Source organism: Mustela erminea, chromosome 4, assembly GCF_009829155.1.
Source record: "Mustela erminea isolate mMusErm1 chromosome 4, mMusErm1.Pri, whole genome shotgun sequence".
NCBI lineage: Eukaryota > Metazoa > Chordata > Mammalia > Carnivora > Mustelidae > Mustela > Mustela erminea.
In genome coordinates, this window is record NC_045617.1 from 104,475,006 (window position 1) to 104,499,650 (window position 24,645).

The 24,645-nt window shown below is 37.1% G+C and overlaps 1 protein-coding gene and 1 pseudogene across 11 annotated transcripts in view; both read right to left on the minus strand.

Annotated features, from left to right (window-relative positions):
* The window catches only part of LOC116587889, a 100,338-nt pseudogene extending 91,388 nt beyond the window's left edge, over positions 1 to 8,950 (minus strand).
* The window catches only part of KHDRBS2 (KH RNA binding domain containing, signal transduction associated 2), a 601,759-nt gene that overhangs the window by 166,797 nt on the left and 410,317 nt on the right, over positions 1 to 24,645 (minus strand). The gene's annotated exons all lie outside the window — the stretch shown is intronic.

Here is a 24,645-nt window from a genome sequence, read left to right on the forward strand (position 1 = left end):
TTCAATGTAACGATTATATGATTGGTGGGTAGAGACAAGGAAAGACTACATCAGTAAGGATGGCTCCTGATTCAAAACTTACAAGGTTCAAAAGACCAACTGCCATTTTATGGCAGCAGGAGGATATGGATACAGTTTCCAAAACCACTTGTGGGTTGTTGTTTCTTTTTTGTTTGTTTTTGTTTTTGTTTTTAATTTATTTGACAGAGTGAGACACAGTGAGAGAGGGAACACAAGTAGGGGGAGTGGGAGAGGGAGAAGCAGGCTTCTGTCTGAGCAAGGAGCCTGATGAGGGACTTGATCCCAGAATCCTGGGATCATAACCCGAGCCGAAGGCAGACGCTTAACAACTGAGCCACCCAGGTGTCCCTTGTTTTTTTTTTTGTTTGTTTGTTCTTTGTTTGTTTGTTTGTTTTGTCTTGTCTTGTTTTTCTAGAAGGAATAACTAATTAACACCTTGCAACAGACCACTGACTAGTGTATAGGAACATTCTTCCTCACCAATTTCTGTGATCAGCCCTCACTCAGCAACTCAGGAACCTAGAGCATTGGAACCAGAAATGGAGGTGAAGAACTTGGACATCTGCAGGAGTAGTATGAAGAGCTGCTCCTTCAGCCAGCCACGGAGGGAAATACATATCTGAGTCCTAGATAATGAAAAAAGATCCTCTTCCGGTACAAGTATGAGTCAGAGAGAATTTAAACACAACACACTTTTTTTTTTTTTTTTTTTTTAAAGATCTAAGGAAGGGAACGACCGGTTTGGGAAAGGCACGAAAGAATCACACTGATCAGATTCTTTCTGCCCACATGTGGATTTTTCCAAAGGAATTAATGACAAATGGTCTCAGTTCAGTGTTGACATGGAATACTTCCCCCACATAGGTTACAAGTGTTGTGATGTAAAAATTTGGAAATACATGACTAACTTTGTTTTGAGACGCTTATGTTGTCAAACTTAATTTCTGAGATGTTCAAACTAAAACAGTTCTTAAGTTACATATATATTTGAGTAATGATTAAATCAAAAAAATAAAAAATTAAGGAAAGGATATCATACCACTAACCTTCTCATAAACGAAGAACATTATTCTCAATATTATTTCATATATCTTGGAAATATTTCTATTTTTAATTTACCTCAAAATAATTACATACACCATTGTCATAATACATTAATGAAAGCATCTTACTGTCTCTTCTAAAAAACCCAAACTCCTTAATTTCTATTTCCTTCTTCAACTTGTATGCAGTATAAAATCCAAGAAAGATATAAAGGAGACAGTAAAGCCCAGGAAGATTTGTGGGGCGCCTGAGTGGCTCAGTCTATTGGGTGTCTGACCCTTGATTTTAGACTCTCAATTTTGGCTCAGGTCATGATCTCAGGGCTATGAGATGGAGCCATGAGTTGGGATCCAAGCTTAGTGGGGAGTCTGCTTGAGATTCTGTCTTTCTCTCTGCCCCTCCCCCCTCCTTTATTTCAGGAGCACTTTCTTTCTCTCTCGCAAATAAATAAATAAAAACTTTAAAAAAAAAAAAAACCCAGAATGATCTGTGATTTATCCAGGCTCTGGAATTGTTTGTAAATAGAAATATACCTGAGCCCATCTACATTTTTGGTCCCCATCATCACCACAGCAAGCCAAGACAGTATCATCTTTCACTTGAGACCAAATAATGGATTAATAACTGGTTCTTATTTCTTCACCTCTTTGTTTCACTTCTTATGCTGAAGTTGGGTGATCTTTTAAAAAAATCCAAATATGTACATATATTCTCTTGTTTAAAAGTTCGAAGATTTCTTATCGCATAAGGTTAAAAAATATTCAACATGAGTAAAAGTTGTGACTCATCTAACCATGCCTCCCTCTCCAGAGTTCTTTCTCACCACCCACCTACAGTGTTCCAGTAACTCTAGATTTCCTTAATAAGCCAACCCTTTGCTCACCTGAGGGATTTTCTGATGCCTTTCCTTCGGCTGGAACATTGTTCCCTTTGCTATGACTGACTTATTATTCACATCCTCCAGATCTCATAGTAAAGCCTTTTCCACAGTAAAAACAAAGGTTCTCTGAGCCTCCGGTCTAAAGTAGTCACTTATAGTGTCTCAAGTATCTACTTTTCTTACTCCAATTAGATTATAATTTGTAGTTATGAACTTTTTACTCTGTAATTTCTCTATCACCCTACCCTACTTCACGACTGTTTCTAGTTGTTTTGCATTGAATATCGTGCACCTAGCAAGGGCATAGCTAGTAGAAAACCACGAAATAATAAACATTTGTGAAAGACTGAATAAATGATAAAGGAGACGGATAGGTGGGTGAAGGGTAGCACACAAGGCTAATCTCCAAGAGGTGAAAGAGCTTAACAGTCAAGTGTATAGGGTCCATTGTGGCTAGGTTAAAATCCCAGGTTGGTTACTTATTTTCTCTGTGAGATTGGACAAGTCAGTAAACTTTCTAAGCTTTTTAAAAGTTTTATGGTTTTGGTCTTCCTAGAATAGTAAAATTGAAATGACTTGTAGAATAAGAAAGTAAAAATGTAAAAATGAAGAACTGCCGTGTTAATCGGTTACTGAAAGTTGGTGAAAGGTCAAGACCACGGGTGTTTGGACACTCAGATTGGAAAGAAACAAAAAGACGGCCTAAAAGGAGGAGCACGAATAGCATATGGGTGTAGAAAGAAGGAAGTAAGAACAGGTGATAAAGACAGACGGAGGAGAAAAGGAGTGTAGAAGTCCATGACCAATGCGTCTCTTCTCCCGTTGGAGCAAATATTTTGTAATGAAAATATCCACATAATGTCTGTGCCTTAATTTTAAGCAAAATAGTTTTTCAGTGAAATTATCTATCTAGTCTTTTTTCTTACTTTTATATAATAATATTTGTTCTCAATTACTATGAGGGCAAGAAAACAAAACCAAAAAATTGTGTGAGTGAAAAGGAAGGGCCATTTTCCAAGAACTTTCAAATGACTTTTACAATGTTTTCAATTTAAATGGGTAGAAACTTGAACAAAAAACCCCAGGATTTACTTAAAAATGACATTAAAGTTGTATATATTTAAAAATATATGTTTGCCCATGTCCTACTAGTAGCAAGGGATCTTTTTTTTTTTTTACATCATCAAAAATAATGACTTTTGACATTATAAAAGTAGATAACCTAAATATAATTTTGTTTGGCTGCTGGCAACATCTCAATCCATATATTCTAATGGTAACACATAACCCAGTACTTTTAATAATAGCATATTTTCTTAATAACTGATGTAACACATAAGAGTCAAGGCTACGTTCAGATCTTTGGACCGGGGCTTGCTAAAAACAAACAAAAAACAAAAAACAGAAAAAGGAAAGGGAGGAACAATTTGAAGGTTACAATTCTCTGCAACAAGAAGAAAAGATGATAATAGATCATACTAACTGCTTCTAACTAGCTAATGCTAAGCTGGCTTTCTCGTAGGAGTTTGGGCAATGAAAGAGATAAAAACAGCTATGGGTGCCCTCTGAGACAGGGGGAGAAGTCCCCTGCTCATCCAAAACAACATATGTGACGGCACACGGTGATGCTGGACCCACTTGGTGACTTCTGTGCTGGCTGCATTCCGTAGCAAGTCAACCCATGTCGGCATCCCACTGAGCTCATTAAGCTGAGGTTTGAATGGAGGAGAACTGTGATTCCCATCCTGCTGCTCTGTGGGAGGAGAAAGTAATTCCCTAACTCCAACCTCCCCACCTTTGATCCCCTGATAACACAGTAAAGGATCCCTACGAACTCACTCGAAGACACGGGAGCCCAAACAACAGGCTTCAGTGACTGCTGAGGGCCACCTGTTTCACATGCGTTTATTAAATCCTGGAAATAAACATGACAGCTAAATTTTTTCATCAAAATAAATCCGAATTTGTAGCCTTGGAGTAGCCCTTAAAACAACTTATGGTCCTAAAATCTCGGGGCATTTCAGCTCTGGCTGTACTAATCAAAAGAAAAGGTAGTTTCTGATTGCCTGGGTGGCTCAGTGGGTTAAAGCCTCTGCCTTTGGCTCGGTCATGATCCCAGCGTCCTGGATTGAGCCCCGCATGGGGTTCTCTGCTCAGCGGGGAGCCTGCTTCCCTCTCTCTCTCTCTCTCTGCCTGCCTCTCCCCCTACTTGAGATATCTGTCAAATAAATAAATAAAATCTTAAAAAAAAAATAGAAAAGAAAAGAATAGTTTCCTTAGTTTTAAGGAAAAGCAAGCATCTAATAAACTCTAGCTGGAACTTACCAGTCTCCATTTAAGCTTTCTTTACAGCTTACTCTCCCTTACTGCCATTTAAGTCCTCTGAAAATAGATAATAAAATATAGTACTAGGCATGATTTTGCATGGTTACTAGACTGTCAGCCCTTCTAAAGGCTGGCTCCATGTCTTTAAATTTTCCTCCTCTCCTACAAAGGTGCTTTACATCATCAGCAAATACTTCCTGATGATATTTGCAATTACAGAATTCAGTCTCTTAAAATTTCATCATTACATTTAAAATAAAGCAGCAAAATAGATAGAGAAAGTAAACAAGATCCAGAAGATTAATTTAGTTTTACAAAGATTAATGGCACTCTCTGATTTTATAAGCAACCTCATTAATAAATATTTATTGGGTCCTTCCTGGTGACAGGGCCCTGGTCTTGGTAGTATGGGTTAAACACTCATTATTTCCATGCACTCTGCCGAGACAGGACTGACTGTCTTCCCAAATGAGCCCCACACTTGCCTCTTCCTGGGAACAGTATGAATCATTTACAAGAGTTAGCACTGAAAAGCACAGTTGATGGGGTAGCATTTATTATAAAACATACTCATTTGAAGCAGTAATTGTTCTGCTACCAGGGCACAACCCTTTATAACATCCCTTAAACAGTTTTTTTATGAAGATGGAACTTTAATTTTTTCAGCAGCTACCAAGTGCAATGCTCGAGTACCTTTCCTCATTTGTTTTTCATCATGTATCACTACCCAGAGGCCATCATTAGCTAATTTGCTGATTTATGGTTGCAGTTTATGAGCTTTAAACAATGCTAACCCATTTTTGTTCCTTCCTCCTTGCACTGGCAGATGAAGAATGTCTGTCCTTTATATCCTGAGCTGTGTAAAGAAAATGCACCTCGCCCCATGTGTTCTTGGCTTCTGTGACATCGGAAATTGCTGCCTTCTTGCTTTCCCGCTGGATCTTAACCGAAAGCAATGTTTACCTAGCCACCCAATCTGAAAGCTGCTAAGGTTCTTCGTGCTGCCACCTCTGACAAAACAAGGTCAGAGCGCCGGTTTAGCATGTGAATCTAATAGCTATTACTTATGCAGTATTAGAGTGACATACATACTGAAGAGCAAATTTGGTTACCGCTGTGTAGGCTGACAGGGCCTGGCATCCTGGCTGTGCGAGACGTGTTTTCATTATTCAATGAGACGCACACGTTCACATTCAAAAATTGTTGTGAATAATGACAGTCTATATTCCCTTTGCGTGTGTGACCCAAATTTCACAGTGAAGAGGGGAGAGAGTCTGCCTGCTTCTTAGTCCCGACTGAGTAGCTTGTCCCATGTGTCAAAAAAGCGGAGAAGGTGCCAGTGAGCCACGGCATAAGGAGCTTCTATATCTGCTGACAAAACACACACATCACATGGACGATAATAAGTGCTGGCGAGAGGATGGAATAATTGGAACCCTCGCGTGTTGCTGGCGGGAATAGAAAGTGGTGTGGTGGCTTTGGAAAACTGTCTGGCAGCTCCACAAAGAGTTAAACACAGCTATTGTATGACCTGGCGACTCCCCTCCTGGGTATATACCCAGAGAATTGAAAATATACCCACCCAAAAGCTTGTGCACAAGTGTGCAATGTAGCACTCCTCATAACAGCCAAAAAGTGGAAACCACCGAAATTGCCATCAACTGATGAATGGATAAACAAAATGTAGCATACTCACAAGAGGGAATATTATTCAGCCCTAAAAAGGAGCACAGTACTCACAGGTGCTACAACACAGATGAACTTTGAGATATTAGGCTAAGTGAAAGAAGCCAGACACGAAAGGCCACAGGTAGGACTCCATTTTTAGGAGCTATCCAGAATAAGCAAATCCACAGAGACTGAAAGTAGACCAGCACTGGCCAGGGTCTGGAGGAAGAGTAGAATGGGCTGTGAGCGACCAATAACGGGCACTGTTTCTTTTTGGAATGATAAAAATGTTCTAGAGTTAGTTTGTGGTGTTGGCTGCACAGCTATCAATATACTAAACATCACTGAATTTACATTTTAAAAAGGTTTAGGTTATGGTACATGAACTGTATCTTTAAAAATACACATTATTATTGATGCCTTCATGAAGTGATAAGCATCTTCGTATTAGATGTTGTTAGGCCATTATTTTTCCACATGCTCATAGAAAGCTTATTTGGACTAATTTCTTTTGAGAAGTATTTCAAGTATAAACATTTCAACTGCATTTTTATTTAAAAATCCCAGGATTCCATTTAAAAATATAATTTTTAAAAAGATTTATTTATTTCAGAGACAGCACTCGAGAGTTGGAGAGGGACAAAGGAGAGAAGAATCTCAAGCAGATTCCATGTTGAGGACGGAGACCTATCTACCAACCAACCTAGTTCCCCCAGACTGCTGAGCTACCCAGGTGCCCCTTAAAAATATAATTGTTAATGCCCCCAATTATCACTTATTATTTTTTTACCTCTCTTTTTATTGAATGAACCCCTAATTCTCTTTGCTTGAATTTCTTTAATGCTCTTAATATGGCAATCTTTTCTGTTTAAGATAAGGAGAATTAAATTATCGCTAACATTCACACTTGTTTAAAAATCTAAGCTTTTTTGTTGCTGTTGTTGTTTTGCGGGGGAGGTTCTTCTATCGCCTTTGGGTAGGGGAAGAAGGAATGGGATCACGCTATTTTTACGTGTTGATTCTGTCCTGGAAGTCCAGTGAAGATAGAGTTCTATCTTTCAGACAAGAATAACTACATTTTAAAGCCTCAGATACCATATTTCTCAAAATCTATTCCATGATTTCAGATACTTTACTACCTTTCACTGGGACTGTAAAAATGATCTCGTAACCGGTGTGGGTCCTTTCGCTCCACCTCTTTGACTTCCTCACACACTGAATCTTCAAAGCACATTCTGTTCCAGTGTTCCTCTCTTCAAAAACCTTCACTACCACTTTCTTTTTGGTCTTGGTATAACTTCCAAGACGGTATTTTGACTTTTCTTCCTACCACACATTCCACCAATTCCTGTATGTGCTTTATAGTGCAGGCGCCGAATCTGTTCCTTCCTCTTTCCTATTTTCTTGCACATTCTTGTCATGATCCTTGGGATCTCGGGCCGCCTACATTCATTTCACGCCGCCCGCGCCCGTTGATACTATATCCTTTTCCCAGGGCTCGCGTCCGTCATAGGTAACACGGAAATCTCACGAAAGCAAAAGCTTTGTCTTGCTCCCTGCTGTAACCCCAGTGACTAGAAGAGTGCCTGAGATGAAGGAGAAATTCAAACATGAAAGAAGTAAATAAGTCATGGATAAAACTAATCTATGGCTAAATGAAGGAACTTAAAGCTTCTGTATATCCTTCCTGATATTCCAATTCTCTCTCCTCCTGAACTCATGCAAAACTACGTTTTCATTGTACTAAATGCTCTGCTATATGTTTTCCTGGAGTATTTATCTCTACCTTCCTTGTCTCTCGTTCATGTCTTATTTCCAGCATTTTATTTCACCCTGCCTTGAACGTGGTCTCTGTTCAGTCAATTTTTGTTCATTAAATTAATCAACACAGCTCAATATCCCTACTTTAGAAATTGTATCTACTTTGCATTTGTTTCCCCTACAGGCTGGTTTACATAAATATTACATGCTTAGAGACAGAAAATGTGCTGAACAGAGAGCAAGGTAAACCCTACGAATTTTAATTATTTAGTGTTTATTTAGTATGATATATGTCATGATATACTTCCTTTGGGAATTTTGAATTTTATAGAATCTGCTTAAAATAAGTATGATTGACAACGAGCCCACACAAATAAAAATCATTAAAAAAAAAAACAAACTTGTGGCTTTTGATGCAAACATGTATATTAAGGCATTTTCCTATTTTCCAGTAGCATGTGATGGCACAGGATGTATCACTTCCCAGTTCTGACTCACCTTTGGGATCAGAGTTGATGCCAATGGAATTTTAGAATACGCCTTACTAACTGCTATTGGTTGTGAATGTGAGGAAACTAAGTCTAAGATCTCAATCTCTTTCCACCATTCTTTCAAAGGAACACTAGTAGAGTTTCATAGAAGCTGTACATCCTTCATGTATTTTAATATCACTGTGATAACCATTGCTAGGCAAGGTAACATAGACCAAGTTCTAGACTACTGATCAAACTATATTTTGCATGGATAATACCTTATATGTCAACTTATAAGTGAATTTTTCATCTAACAGGGAACCTAAACCACAGTTGCTACCCTTATTTAGCCCAACCAAAGTGACAATTCCCGTATAATGAATCGTATTGCCGTGTCCCATACATGTCGCTGCCTTCTTGCCGGGTGACACAGTGCCCGGTTGGTGTCTACCTGTTGCCAATGAGGTGAAAAAGTCTGCCTGAACTGAGTTTTGCTCTATTTTGAATAGTTCTCCATTTAAATATGTTTCCATCTCAGAAACTGAATTTAGCACTTAAAAATACTACTTGCAAATACAGTTTTCTCTGTCTACTAAGAAGTCCTGCAGTAATTACAGAGATTTATAATTCAATTCTCAAAACTAGAAGATACTGTTTATAAGCCTTAAGCACCTGTATAAGGCAAGAACTCCAAAAATAAACACCACAAAAACTGGTGGTTCTAATACTGTAAGATAAAGGCCTTGCAAAAGAAATATACCTGATAAACACAGGCCATTATCGAGTAATTTGTAGCGTGAAAAGAGCAAAACATTGAAAAAATTACATTTACAATAATTTTCCCTTCGGTGTCTTTTAAAAATAGAATAAAAGTGTTATTTTGTTCCAGTGAAATGACAGTTATGGCAATTCATGTATGATGGTTTTTAGTGCAGTAGAGACAGAGAGTAAATAAATTATAACTAACGAAGTTTTCCTGAGAAAGGTACCTTCATTTCAACATTTACTGAGTAAAGATTTCATTTTATATCAAGTGTATTATGGTCATTTAATACAAACCATAGGAACTCACCTAGATGAAGAAAGTGGTTCTACTTTTCTTTTGTCTTATAAGGTCACACAGTGTTTCTCCCAGTGTTGACCTTCTATGGTGTTAAGGACAAACACAAATTAAAAATGAGAGGTAGCTTCTTCCTGGTGAAAATAAGGGATTTCCTTCCTCTCTTTTTCTCAGGGTATTTACTGTGAAAACTTGGAATTCTAAATACTTCCTCCTCTCTTTGAAATGTGTATAAATCCTTCTGAAGACCCGATAGGGCTTTTATCAGCCTTCTGACCCAGGGATGTCTTTCTCAAAGACCCAGCAGTCATCTCCGTGAAATGTAAACATCAAGAGAGAGAACACCACCCCTGTGTCCCAGTTTCTGTGGGAAGGCAGGATTGTAACTTTGGTGGCTGTCTTGCTCCAAGTTGCGAAACTACCTACACTCATCCTTATGAGTGTTTTGTTTTATCCTCATGAGAAGTTTGTTTTTCCTCTGGATAAAGCCAATTAGGCAACAGGGATGATCACCCCGGTGGCCAGATAAAATTCGGATAAACTATGAGTGACGAATGGTGCTGTCAATTCCTCTCACTCCATGACTAGGTATTGTTTATCTTGGAAACATACATGGGAAGGGTTGTATCTATTTGGCTATATAAAAAGGGGAGATTTCTTTCTGTTCTTGCATTCTTCTAGTGGATTGCCTGTGGTGTGCAGCATGTTCTGGTGTAATGCTTGTTCAATAATAGACCTGGCTTGTTTTTTCTGTACTATGTTTGTGGAAAGGATTTCTGTATTGGGAGAAGATTTTGCTTTTAATTATATTTCCCCCAACAATTTGGAAGTTATTAATAGAGAGACCTATGCTATTTGGAGCAATAAATGTAATTGTTTAATTGTATTCCACAGGTTAGAAAACATTTGGTAAAGTCTTTTTAAATGATTGCTTCTGCTTAATGTTATGAACTGATTATGTTGTTGTTACACTGAGAAATCACTGCCCTCTCACAACGGGGATTTGTTCGATACTTTTGCTTCCTCTTCTCCTTGGTTTACTGGCACACTTTTGGTAATCTCTAACCCCTCATCTCTAACCAACCATCTGTTACCGCACTGGCTGCTCAAGTTCAGTTTCGTAAGCAACTGCTTGAGTAGCATCATGTGCGGGGCTCTCTACAGGAGTTACAGGTGCAAGACATGGCAAGGTATTCATGGGCAAGTGCTTTCAGGAACCTGCTTTTTAAACAAGTCTCCTAATTCTGATGCAGGTGGTCTGCAGCCCACATTTTATGAAACTCCATTTATGAAACATACTGTTCTATTTCCTTCTACATCCAAACTCCTAAAGCTTAACAAATCTACAGAAAACTGCTTAACATACATCCAAGAGAACGAGCAGGTGGCAAGGTTGTATGCACTGTGCTAATAGGTAGAAAATTCTCCGTCTACAAATAAAGGCAGAAGGAAATGCTCCAGAAACTGTATGTTAAGAGAGATGGAGGTCTATTTTCTCTTTATTGGATTCCAGGAGTTTGATATATTGTATCTGTTCTTCAATGCATGATAGCTCATGTCATCCCTTTAAGGAGCTTCCCCAATCACTGAAACCTGACATGCCTGGCCCACCTCAGAATCTCTGGCCATCACTCATTCATATCTCTTTTACTGTGTTTATCAAAATGTATCCCAAGATGTCTGTATCTCCCTTTCACACTGTGAACTAGTTGAAGATAGGATAAATTTCTTATTTATATTTTCAACCTACATTGAGTTGAAAAGCAGACACACAATGTATAATTTTGAATAGTCAAATAAATGTATCTCTGTATACATTTGCATTTATGCACCTCGTTGCCAGAGAAATTATTCAAAACTTTGAAGAAAAGCAAAAAGATGAACAGCACACTCTTCAAATATCACACAGAAGCAACAGCTACCCAAGGACTATCTAGGGATGAATTTGGCTCAGCTCACTGTTTACTCTTCATTAAAGGTCCTAGATTTTGCTTGCTAACTTATGGATTTTCTCCAGTAGAGATGCAAATAATTTCTGTCTGGTGGAACAGATAGCCATAAAGATTGATGGCCTGTTAGATACTAACCGGTTTGTATCTAATTAACCAGTTTCTAAGCTGCCTTGACATTTCTTTGTTAAACTGCCTATAAATACCTTTACTTCTCAAATGCTCCCTGAACTGATCACAGTATCACTGCTCCCCCCTCATTAATTTATGAGTTAAACAGAATCTTTGGCACAGATTCCCATATTTGGATGGCAGTAATGATTTTGCCTCTTTGAAAATTAAACTTTAACAGTAATACACTGCTTTATTAAAAATTATTTCTCTTTTCAAACATCACTTAGAAATTGCTTACATGTTAATAAACAGTACGCTACTTTGAAACATTTCCCTTATAAAAGAAATAACTTACAAAGTACAAAACCTTAAGGTTTATTCAACTAAAAAATCTCCTGAATCAGCTCTAAAGTAGAGAAATTAGCATCTTTTTGTGGATTATTAATAATAGGCTAGTTTTAACCATTAACCTGCTAAGTCTAAGAAAATGTAGCTGTCCTTAGCACCGACTTTGGATTTCAGTGGCCTGACAAGTAATGCCCCTCAGAGAAAAGAGGCTTTTTTTTTTTTTAAACTAAATCTTCCCCAGTGACACAGAAGGAGCTTTCAATGAGATTCATAAAATGCTATTAATATGAATCACAAGACCACAATTAAGCCCCTTTACAATTTTATAGCAGAGAAAGATCTTTTAAGAGCTCCCTTGTGCTTAAAGGTTTGCTAGAACCGATCTTCACCTTATGGTGGACACAGAGAATTGCATGCTGCCCAGCTGTCACTGTGGGAAGATCCATGGCTCACTGACTGGGATGGAAATGAACCAATATCCATGGACCATCTTAATGTCTGTGAGAACACTAATATCAATACCGAGTCCAAAATCTCGTACCCACAAGTCAGACTTCCAATATAGCTCAGCTTTAATAAACTCCCCTGGCACCTGCTTTTTGACCAGCCCTATCACTATTATTACATGCTTCACTAAGTGTGAATACTTAATATTTTAGGAAAAGAATAGTCATCTTTATTATACTATTGGGAAATACATTTATATTTCTGAAAAATTCATCTATTTCAGTTTGAAGACTTCTGTAAATATTTCCAGCTTTCTCTAGCCATGTGGATGCTTATAACCTATACTAATCACACTTCCACAAAGGATTTTAGGCACCTGCTCTTTGAAAAGTTCAGAGTCAATCATCAGGGTCATTTGGCCTAAAATTTATGTAAAACACCCAAAAGTGTTTTCTATTAAAATTGAATTATTGTAATTTCAAGCCCTAGTCTACTTTCAAATATTGAATTGCTCTTCTCAGTTTAGCTCAGACAGTTGCTGAGAGGAGGCGGAGGCAATGTTTCTGAAGGGAGCGGTAGTGGGTCTCTTGGACCCAGTCCCCAGGGGTGGGTCTAAGAGAACCCAGGGCAACAAGGATGCTTTAGAACACTGACCTCCCTTCTCCTACCTACATCACAAGCCATTACCAAAGCGATTTTATTATATGCTCCAGGTCTGTTCTTGTTGAAGAAGGTTATAAATAATTTTTTTAAATTTATTTATTTGACAGACAGAGATCACAAGTACGCAGAGAGGCAGGCAGAGAGAGAGGAGGAAGCAGGCTCCCTGCTGAGCAGAGAGCCTGATGCGGGGCTTGATCCCAGGTCCCTGCGATCATGACCTGAGCCGAAGGCAGAGGCTTTAACCCACTGAGCTACCCAGGCGCCCCAAAGGTTGTAAATAATTTGTCTGAGAAAGAGAAAATGCCTCTTGAATGGTCCTTGGAACCAGTACCCTGGCCACAACATGGTTGAGGACCTCAGGTCTTCCATCCTCAGCTGTCCTGGCAGCCTTCCTGCTCGTCACTCATTTCCATTTTTTCTCTAATCACGTCTACCCTCTGCAGTGTTGTTAGGATTAACAAACTCCAAACAAATATGATTATTTTATTTCCTTATCTAAAAATCTCTCCTGGAAAACTGAGCGAAAAAAATCCCCTATTTGCTTTAATACAGTGTAAATCCTGCCTTTGATTAAAGAAAAATTTATAAAGAGATATAACAAAAACATAAAATGGAATGTGGGCCAGCAATTCTAGTTCTCTTAAGTGATTTATGGAAGTAGTCTATAAATTGAGTGTGTGTATGTGTGTGGGGGGGCAGCATTGTGTTTACTTCTGTTATTTATAATAGAAAATTAAAAACCTCCTACAACTATGACCATGGTTTATTAAGGATCACTTTAATTAACTCTGCCACCACACCAAATTAAATAGGAACAACTTACTGCAATGTCAAGGCCCCGTTCTCTTTACCATTGTACACACACACACACACACACACACACACACACACACTTTTGAATACTGTGCTATTAGGATGTTGCCTTTGACCAGTGGGCTCTCAGCTGTGACCAGACTGTCTGTCCTGCCTTTGGCCTTTACAGAGCTGGTATTAGGTATCTTTACTTTCCTTAGTCTTGGATTCAGCCCTTTTCTATGGACTCAGCAGAGCTTTTCTCTGTTCCTTGGGCCTTACATTATTTCAGTGAGTTTTTGCTTAAATGACAGCTTTTTAGTGCCTACCTCCAAATCTAATCATTGAGTTTGTTGTCTAACAAAGCTATTCTTAGTTTATAACTATTAAATGTATTTGTCATAAACCTTAACAACTTACAGCTATTAAAATTATGTATTAACATGACGTCATATTGAAGAAAAGTAACAAATTGCATATACATACTTGTATTTATGCCACCAAAAGCCTAGACACTGGAAGAAGGACTAGAAGGAAATGAGCTAAAATATTAACCAAGTCCTTTGTCTCTTCTCTTCTTTCATCCTGCTGACCTTCTGGAATCTACTGAATGGAGAAATGTAATGAAAGGCAAAGGTTAGGGGCGTCTGGGGGCTCAGTCAGTTAAGCATCTACCTTCAGCTCAGGTCATGATCCTGGTGTCCTGGGATCAAGCCCCACATCGGGCTTCCTGCTCAGTGGGAAACCTGTTTCTCCCCCGCTGGTCAAGCCGTCTCTTGTTATCTCTGTTGCTATCTCTGTCTCTCTCTCAAATAAATAAATACAATCTTTAAATTAAAAAAAAAGCAAAGCTTACTTAAACAGTTTGATATACATCGAATATATGTCAAAAATACATCAAATGTATACAATATATACATCATATATATGTCAAGTGTATATATACTAACATATATAGCAAATGTAGTATATCAAATATACAAGTTTATGGATCTATCTGTATATAAAATTGCTAACTGATACACATCTGCAGGAAGAAAAGCAATATTTTATGTTTGCTGAATTTTATCTCTGTATCCAGTAGGATGCGGGTCAGGAAACATAAACCCCCAAATAGAGTTAGTTTAACCAAGATGAAATTTCATTGCTTTTTGCCTAAAAATCAAGGTGGATGGTTTAGGATCAATGTGGTTTTCTAAATGTCAGCTCCTTCTATTATTGTTGCTCTATCCTGCACAACTTTGACCTCAAGGTCAATGTGGTAGCATCTTCTTTTCTGACAACTGGCTGAATGAATGGAGAATCCAGGAAGAGGATCTTTTACACTGTCTTTAGAATTATTTTTAGAAACTTCATAGAACATTTTACATTGGCCAGAACCCATTCACATGTCTCCACCCGGCTAGGGAAAATAAGATTGAACAAGCTAGTTCAGAATTTCCATGGTCACAGATATAGAGAAGAATTATTAAAGATAAAACTCACCATTTCGGTCACAGTGTCAAGAAATCTGCAAATTTCAAAATGCAGTTGTCAAAGTCAAACTATGAAATTTTGTTCTCTCCTTGGCACTTTTACAATATACTCTAAATTTTTCTTCTGCCTCCTTATTCTATCAGCGTCTCCTTTGGCTTAAATCATCTTGATTTGAATTTCCTAATTCTTTTAGAATTTTATTCATTTTCTTCTCTCCTAATTTTCATGCTAGTGAGGGAGACAATAGGTAACTGATTCGTCCGAAACCTGCTGGCTACTGTATTTTCCTGCTAATAACAGAAACAAAGCCTCCTCCATTTTTATTTCTTTGCAATAGTCACTTACTTATTTTTACTAGGTACGGATGACTGAGTTTGAAGGAAGCTCCCCAAATCTTTATAAACCTATTTAAATTTCATGGTTTTAATTCATCTGAAAAAAAAAAAGAATAATATTGTTGGGTGAGATGAAAAGCTTGTATTAGAGTTGTTTTCTTTTGAAATATTATTTCTTTAGTGGGAAGCGTTACTTGGAGAATTTCTTGTGCTTCTTACATTTTTGGCAGAAAACAGATTTAGAAGGTTTCCTCCCAGGTTATTTGAGTCGGTATGGTGTCTTGTAAAACTATATATATATATATAGTGAAGTGACTACATAAATTGAGTAAAAAGGATTTTAAGATCTAACTTTCACTATATATGTTACAAGAAATGATTAAACCTTTCTCTTAAATTTACATGACTTTTTATGGTATTTTTTTTGTATGGCCATCAACTTAACTATACCTGTAGATTAAAAATTGTCACAAATAATCAATAGCATTCATGGTAAAGAACAGGCAAGTATTGTGAAGAAATAAAAAATTAAAAAAAAAAAAGGCTGGCATTACACCTTATTTTCTTTCCATGTCTCTTCAAAATAATCTTCTCTGGGTTCTGAAAGAATCTATAATCAATCTTTCCATGGATAATAAAAGCTATAACTATTTATTACATAATTAAAAAACAACCATGGGAATTGTCACAACATTTTTAAGGAACAGTAAGATACAGGTATTGTTGCCAGAGTGAACCCCAGCAACTTATATACACAGAGCTTCCCTTGAAGTTTTTGGAATTGATGGAACAGTATGATCAGTATGATCTCATAAACCTCAAACAGGGTAATGGCAATGAGATTATAAATCATTTTGTGCAATTCCTGCTCTCCGTAAACCTTTGAAATTCTTTGTGTCCAATAATCTTCCTTTCATTAAAGAATAAAATGCAACATTATGTGGATTTTTCATTGACAGTATACTTCTGTGTATATGACAAATCTATTCAATTTATTATATTATGATACATCTCATATTACATCATGTTATGTTATGTTATAATTTTATCATGTTATGTTATAATCGTATAATCCCTGAAAAATGCCAGAGCCAACAAATTCTCAAAAGTCAAGTAACAGGGACTCACCATGAAGAATTAAATGCATTCAAGATTGGCATAGTGGCATGAGTTTAAATTAGCCATACTGTTAAATAACCAGACCTATTGGGTTGGTTTTTCTATTTCTGACACAGCGTAATGAGGATTTCAGAAGTTTGTATTCCTACTCTCTATTCTACAATCCTTTTAACACCCATTTGTATCTGACAGGCTTAATACTGTATTTCAAAGAACCTTCCCTGCAATTAATATGACAACAAAAAACAACATAATGTAATCCAACATTTTGTTTCTTTATGATCTGAGTGGGCTAAACTTACTCATAAAGGTATATCTTACTCAATATTGAATTTTTAAATTTAATTTTCTATTTTTATCAGCCAAGTAATTTAGAATCTGAGATAATATAGTTATTTTTAAATATTAGGTTTTTTCTATATTCTGTCTTCACACCTACCCTATAACTGAATTTTAGTTCAAATTTTGACTCTTGACCCTTATAAAGATATAACCACTTGTAATTTTATGGAAAATATGCACTTACAATGTTTTATTTATTGAGCTACATTATATCAAGACTATCTCTTACCTTACAAACACCTATTAGCTTCCTGGGGAAAAAAATATTTGCACACTAGAACTGATTGGGGGTTAATACCCAAAATATATAAAGAACTCATACAACTCATGGCAATAGCAGTAATAATATTATTAATGTAACAATAATAATATTATTATAACAATATTAGTAATGTAATATTAATAATATAATAATCATAATAATATACTCAATAATAAAAGCAATAATAATAATCCAATTTAAAATAGGCAAAGGGGGTGCCTGGGTGGCTCAGTTGGTTAAGCAACTGCCTTGGGCTCAGGTCCTGATCCTAGAGTCCTGGGATCAAGTCCCACATCAGGCTCCTTGCTTGGAGGGGAGTCTGCTTCTCCCTCTGACCCTCCCCCTTCTCATGTTCTCTCTCTCATTCTCTCTCTGAAATAAATAAATAAAATCTTTAAAAAATGAAAAAAAAAGTTATAAATAAGTAAATAAAAATGGGCAAAGGACCTGAATATACATTTTCTAAATAAGGTACACAAAAGGCAAACAGATACATAAAAAGATGCTTAACATCACTAGTCTTAGGGAAAAGCAAATTAAAACCAAAATGGGATATCACCTTTCACCTGTTGGAATAGCCAACATCCCAAAGGTAAGAGATAACAAATACTGGCATGTATGTGGAGAAAGGATAACCCTTGTGCATTATTGATGGGATTATAAATTGGTACAGCCACAATGGAAAACAGTGCGGAGGATCCTTAAAAAATTAAAAATAAAACCTACCATATGATCCAGCAATTCTACTTCCAATATATCCAAAGGAAATGAAAACACCAACTTGAAAAAAGTATCTGCATCCCCATGTTCACAGTAGGATTATTTACAATTAGCCAAGACATAGAAACAACTATGTGTCAATTGATGGATGAGTGGATAAAGTAGCTGATATCTAGATACAGATATATAATAGAATATTATTCAGCATAAAAAATGAGGAAGTCCACCATTTGTGACAAGATGGATGGATCTTGAAGGCATTATGTTAAGTGAAATGTCAGATATAGAAAGAAATATATTGTATGAACTCATTTGTATCTTCTCTAAATTACTAACTTTATAATGTAATATATAATAGCAGTTTCTACATAAGAGTTGTATATTTGCCACATTCTGTAGGAACTCATACAACTTATATCATCTATATGGTGTATATTCAACTTACTGTATAGTTGCATAGATACTGTAAGTTGTAAGTTTAAAATTATGTCTACAGGTGGATAAAGACTTACAAAGAAAAGGGAAAAAAACAAAAGTTATTTCCAGAAAGATCATGGGTGAGAAATTCAGTGAAAGCTTTTTAGACCTCAGTGAGAAGGACAAAATATATTTTAAAATATATATCTAACTACTTAATTTTATAGATGCACAGGTATAAAATAAAGTAATTCTTAAGATCCTCAAATGATTCAAAAGTGTGATTCCAGAAAAGTTAAAAAGCTATGAGACCAAACTTTTCCTTAGAATATCTCCTTACATGCATGCTGCCTAATGCTTGATTTTTGATAGGCTGTACACATGTCTGGGACAGGAGATGTGGATGAGAAGAAATTTTTGAAATTACAAACTTTCCAGAACTGATGAAAAATGCTAAGCCACAAGTTTAGTAAATCTTAAAAATTCAGAGTAGAATAAAGAAAAATAAATCTATAATTAGACATTTTATAGTAAGGAAACATGTAGAATAATTATATTAATAACTTTTAAGAAGTGCATCATGTATTAAAGCAATAAAGAAATATAAGACACCTAAATCTAAAAGATATGGAAGACTTACAGAGAAAAGCAGGAGAGGCACCTGGATGGCACGGTCAGTTAAGCATCAGATTCTTGGTTTTGGTTCAGGTCATGATCTCATGGGTCATGAGATTGAGCCCCTTGTTGGGCTGTGCACACAGTGTGGAGTCTGCTTGAGACTCTCTCCCTCTCCCACCGCCCCTATGCCTTGTGCTCTCTCTCTTTCTAAAATGAACAAATAAATCTTCAAAAAAAAAAAGAGAGAGAGAAAAGGATGAAACTTTTTGAAAATAATTAAGGAGGAGTTAAATAGAAAGATATGCCATCTACAGGATAGGGTACTCAATCTCATAAAGATTTTAATTCCGTCCCACATAATATATCAATTCAATTTTTATGAAGAAGAACAGGACCAAAGGAATCTAAGATGGTCGTGAGGAAGAAGAAGAAACAGAGGTCTTTGATGCATACACATCAGAATTTAATTTAAAGGCAATGAAAATTAAGCTTTTGCAAAAAGAAAAACTGGAAACCAGAGCTTGAAAATTTATTTACCACCACACATAAAAGCCTGATATGTAAAAGAACTGGTATCGCACATTTGTGGACAGGACTAGGCTCCTCAATACGTTGCACTGATTTAATGGGTGATCCATGAAGGGGGGAAAAAACAAAACAAAACCAAACCTAAATCTCCTCACTTACCATACATAAAGTCTGTTCCTGGCCAAGTGATGTGGAAGGAAAAGCAATGCCTTTTTAGGGCCTGGGTGGCTCAGTGGGTTGTGTCTGCCTTCAGCTCAGTTCATGATCCCAGAGTTCCTGGATGGAGCCCCTCATTGGGCTCCTGCTCAGTGGGGAGTCTGCTTCTCCCTCTGCCCATCACCCCACTCTTGTGCGCTCTCTCTCTCAAATAAATAAATAAACTATTTTAAAAGGAAAACTTATGGAAGGATTTTTCTTAAGAGTTTTTAAATAGATTTTTTTTGTTTATTTGACAGGGAGAGAGAGAGAGAGGAAGAGAGCACAAGGAACGGGGTTGAGGGGAGAGGTAAGGGGCAGAGTGAGAGGGAGAAGCAGGCTTCCCATCCGGCAGAGAGCTGGATGTGGGGCTAGATCTAAGGACCCCACGATGATGACTTGAGCTGAAGGCAGACAGACACTTAAGTGACTGAGCCACCCAGGCACCTTATGGAAAGATTCTTATTATCTCAGAATAGGAAAGGATTTCTTAGTTAAAAACACAAAAATCACATTCTATAAAAGGAAAATTGATACATTCTGCCACATTCAAAGAATCACCTATATTCACTAGACATCAAAAAAGAATGAAAGATGACCCACAAGCCCGGGGATGATTTAAGAAACAAATAGAAGTGACAAAGGGTTGGTATTTAGAATATATAAAGAACCCTTACAAATAAATGCAAAAGACAACCCAGTAGAAAAACAGGAATAAGTCAAGCATGCATTTCCCCAAAGAGAGAAGAGCAACAGGCGATAAGTATATGAAAATATAAGAAATCTCATTAGCAATCATAAAAATGCAAATCAAAACCACAATAAAATCTGATTTCATATTTGATTATTTGGTAAGAACGTGGAGTAATAAGGACTATAAGAACATACTAGATAATTTATGTAGTTTCTGCCTAGAACGGCAATTTATCTAAAAAAACTGAACATTCTCATTCCCTGTGGCCCAGCACCAGGAAGCAGGCACAAGAACGTTCATGGCAGTATTGTTCACAAAAGCAAAATAAAAGAGAGAGAGAGAGAGTACCCAAATGTTCATACACAATAAAATGGATTTTTTAAAAAATTCTGGTTTATGCACGAACTACAGGTACTTATATGAATATGAATAAAACTTAAAATTAAGATTATGCATCGTCTGAGTCCTTTTTATAAAGTTTAAAAGAAACAAAACTAAACAATACATATGTAAGTGTTTTTGAGCTACATTTTTAAGTGACAAAGCAAGGGGATGATTATTATTCAGCTCAGGATATTATATCTGAGAGGCTTTGTGGGCATATGATTGAAAAAAGATGCATGGGAGACTTGAGACAGGTAACACTTTAGTTTTTAATCTGTGTGTTTTATGCATATTTATTTTATGAATATTATTATTTAAACTGTACACATTAATGATATAAAATCTCATAGGCATGCAACTTGTCATGGCAATAAAGAATAATGAATGAAACTATTAGGATAATGGGATTATTGAATTTTTAATTTTTGAAAATTGCCTTTGATTATATAATACTGTTTCTACATTAAATACTAGAGGAATTGATTCATTTGTAGGACAATTTTCACATAAGAAATAGTAACCAACATTCATTACACACATGGATAAAAATAACTTCAGTAATAAATGTCTTCATCAAAAATAAATACTGAGAAGTAATTTTTTCCTAAGAAATCTAATCATTGACACCTTTTTCTCACAAAATGCCTCATTTAGAATATTTGTCAATATTGTGTAAGAATTCATATGGATGAAACAAAATAGCTGGCAGAACAAGTACAAAAGTAATTTCCAATTTAGATCAAGAATTGATGTCACTGAGCCCCTTCCTACCTGAACGTGTGTACTGTTCCCCCAACCCCACTTCTCCACCAAAACTGGTAATTACTGCTAAGCAAATACTTTATTTACCTAATCAGTAACTAGTCAATATTTGCTGAGATGCCTTTTTTTAATGTCTTCACCACAACGTTGGCCCTCGTAGAGAAATCTGTGTGTTACACGAATATACAGCTCAACACAGGTGACAAGATGTGCACTTCATCTAAATCCGTCTGAAAGATCTCAACCATGAGAGTCAAACAGATGTGAACGAGCACATGTGAACGAACAAGGACGTTAGGCGGGGGTTAGCCTAGATGAATATGGCACAGCCTTCCCCATCCTACCCCCATCGTGTGTTAGTCTGGGAGTCTAATCAGAACCAATGCCATGATTTAAAAGCCTCCTGGGATTTCTTATATCCTTCCTTCCCCTGGCAGGGGCTCCACATCTCTTTTCAGCTGTCTGGCTAGACTGATAAAAGTCATTCCTTTAATTTATTTTTTATGGACCACTTCTGCTTTCAAAATAATGTAGGAAATAAACAAGAATACAACTGCCCTCCGGAGGGCATACAATCTAGGGGAAGAGGCAGCAAGTATGTAATTAACTACATTAAAGGTGGACTGAACAAAACATCACTTTTTAAGGTGTGAAAGGAACGGTGGTATGAATTCGGGACTGGGGACCTGAAGGGTAGGTACACCCGTCAAATATAAGTGTGTGTGTGTATGTGTGTCTATTTGAAAAGTTTAAAGAATTACGTATAGAGTAAAACCGGGAAGGTGAGAAAATGCATATAACGTTCTGGCATAGTAAATAGGTCAGGCTGAAGATAGGGTTTATAAAATCAGGATATGCGGGAAAATAAAGCAGGAAGTCAAGCTTGTCCATAAAAATCAAGTTTCAGGGTAAACGAGAACACTTCATAATATACGCATGTCATAGGTGCTAATAAATGAAAGTCTTTCCAATCTCTTTTACTCAGTTTCCACTCTTCCCTGAAGGTGGGACTCTTCATAGAGTGTACAATTGAGACTTTGTTAGGACTGATCCAGCCAAAACTCTGGAAAATGGATTGCAATTATCTCTCCGGAGCTACCTGTCCTTCACAGACTGGAGGAAGCCTTCACCAGGAAACTTTCCACATTTCCATGCAAGAATACATCTATCCTTCCACTGAATTGTGTCATGACTGTAACATATGTGATTAAAATCAAGCTGCTAACAGGTATCAAGGACAAATATGACTTTTCACCTTCTCTTGTCAACTTGATGCTTTAAGCTCCATGCCCGTAATGGTTAATTTTATATTCCTTTATTTCTGAAGTCAAATTAGCATATCGGCTATGACTCCTCGAATTTAAAATGAACTGTCATCATCTGTACTTATTTATTAGATTATTACATTCTTTTTTTCTTTTTGTCACTGGCTACATGGCTTTGATTTTTTTCTGCTGATTCTCTCTCATGTTGGGGCAATCTGAAAAGACTCAGGTTTGCTCCCCTGGGATTTAAGAAAAATGTCAGCAAGCGAGCATTATTTATTTATTTGTTTGTATATGTGGAGTGTCCTAGAGCTAGAGTAGTTGACAAATAAATGACCAACTTGAAAGATGGGGTTTTGTAACCTGTTCCAATTTCTCACTTTATGGCCTCCGAACCATTACCTTGAAATTCAGTTGTTCCCTCTCTGCCTTACTGATTGCTGAAGTCTCTAAGTGGCCTTAATGTCAAATCTAAGGTGCTAAATTTTATAACAAGATCAATTTTCACAACATTTTTACTGCCAAATACATTTTTTAAAGGATGCATTAAATTTGAGTCTGTCCAAAGCACGATGGCTAACAGGTTCTTTCAGGAGAAAACAAGTGGTGTGGTTGTGTGAATATTTATCTGACAGCAGCTTACAATACTAGATTATTACAAATGGCAGGGACATAGCACGACCAGTGAGGTGACACAGGAGAATTTATCATCAGAAGTAGGTAGCTTTATAGAATATTGGTATTACTGTACCTACATTCTTCTAAAAATTATGAGGAGCCAAGCTCATTTATCACTTAGTAAGACATGTCCCTGCACAGTGCCTCCATCACGCAGCCTTCGGAAGCTCCGCTGAAAATGAGATTTTTTTTTTCTTTAATGGTATTCAGCTATTTTAGTGAGCAATCTGGCAGTGTGCCGCATCACATATGTATCTTTAAATGAAAAGGGCGGGAGAGGCTCAGATTGGAAATAATTCTATGCAAACTTCCATCTCTGATGGTGACTGATGGAGTGAATTTGATATGGTTTTAGGGGATGTATTATCCCTCCTCTTTAACATTCAGCTCCTGCGAGAAAAGGAGATGCCTCAGGTAATTCACAGAGGCTCAGATTCCAGGGTCTTCTTTCTGTGGTCATTGCACAAATATGTTCCTTATAAATTTGATTCTGATGTCCGTCATGAGATAAATACAAAATACAGTGGAGGCTAGAGGTTGGCTAATTAAATACAAAATACGGTAGACTAGAGGTTGGCTAATTAAATACAAAATACAGTAGACTAATGAAGCTATTTAAGGCTAATTAAGGCCCATGGACCAATGGTGGTAGTTTCGCAGAAACGCTGTGGCTCCCACTCACCTGCACGCCGTGTAGAGTGCTTTTGTGCTAAAATGGTGAAATTGGGTAGTTGTGACACAGACTGTATTTCCCACAAAGCCAAAAATGTTTACCTTCAGGGTCTCTACAGGAAAGGTTTGCTGACCCCTGCGCTGGACCAGCAGCGCCGTGGACTCTCTAGATATCTTGATTCTGGTTTGTGTGAAGAACCGGAAGGAACAGGACAAAAGGTAGGAGGCCAGAGAGTTGGAAATGACCAGAAAATATAATGGGGTAATGACAGTTCCACAATTCCTATAGAACAACTTCTAAATACTCTCCTAGGAGTACAAGTAGAAAATTCAATGGAGGCTATATGGAAGAGGAAAAGAATCTTTCCAGCAATTGAAAAGCTCTAGTTTTTCTTCCCTCTGTCTGACCTGCAATGCTTTTGGGCTTTGTGCTTCCCTCTTTGACTCGGCCTGGTTAGCTCCCTTGGGGTTTCCAGCTCACCCAGCCCTACACCATTCCCCTGAGGGGCTGCAGAGGTCCTGCCAACAGAGAACCAACTTCTGAGATAATATGTAAAACTACCAGGCAAAACAAAATAAAACACTTGTTCCTCACTATTATGTAACTGGGGCAAGGGCTAAAATTGCCTTTGA